An 878-nucleotide genomic window follows, 5' to 3' on the forward strand; every position below is an offset into this window, starting at 1 on the left:
ATCTTCGCATATCGCAATCGCAAGTCGGAGGGGACTTTAGTGGAGGAGGGACCTTGCCTTGCGCGATCACCAATCATCAATCTGAGATGGGTGACATCATCACCACCACGTGTCACCTAGTGAGTGGTGACACATGTCACCCAGAAATGCTCCCTGAAGACCCCTGAAAATGCCAAAAAATTTTGCCATGTGTCCTCCGTACTACCATGTCATCTTCGTACTGCCACATCATGATTTCGTCAGCTACCATGTCATTTATAAGGACCAATTCTATTCCACCACGTGGCCCCCTGGAGGACAGAGAGAAAGGCTCGCCCGTCCCTATTTTTGTGTCGATTTCCTTTGTTAAATGTTTTCGGCCTTCCCTAGAGATTTAACACTATATGCCCAAATATTGGATATTTTAGCACTATCAACATATTCCTCCCATGATTCCCTTAATGGTGATCCATTATAGACACTGACTGTTGATTGCAATATGTGCGGGTTCCACCGATCGGCAATTTTCTGATGTGCCATGCCTTAGATTCGTCGATCTGCGATCCGCGATATTGGCGATTGGCAGATCACAGATTTTGATGCTGCTACCTCAGAAGAGCCCCGATTTGAAAATTATGATGGCCCACCATCTTCTGATATTGACGATCGACTAATCGAGGACTCTGATATCTTCCCTTTCTACTGCTTCAGTAAGGCTGCAATTATGATTTGCGATGAGCCTGACCCTTAGCCATTTTTCCTTTGTTTTCTGGCTTTGGAAGGGTATCTTCACTCTACTCTAATTTCTGATACAGGAGTCTGTTTTTAGACTTCCACCTACCATTGGAATTCTTATTCCAAACACTATCCAATGGAGAGGTTCTGATTTAGGTTTGAGA

Source organism: Pinus tabuliformis, chromosome 6 (assembly GCF_031772625.1).
Source record: "Pinus tabuliformis cultivar Carrire ecotype Pingquan chromosome 6, CPIR1, whole genome shotgun sequence".
Classification (NCBI taxonomy): Eukaryota; Viridiplantae; Streptophyta; class Pinopsida; order Pinales; family Pinaceae; genus Pinus; species Pinus tabuliformis.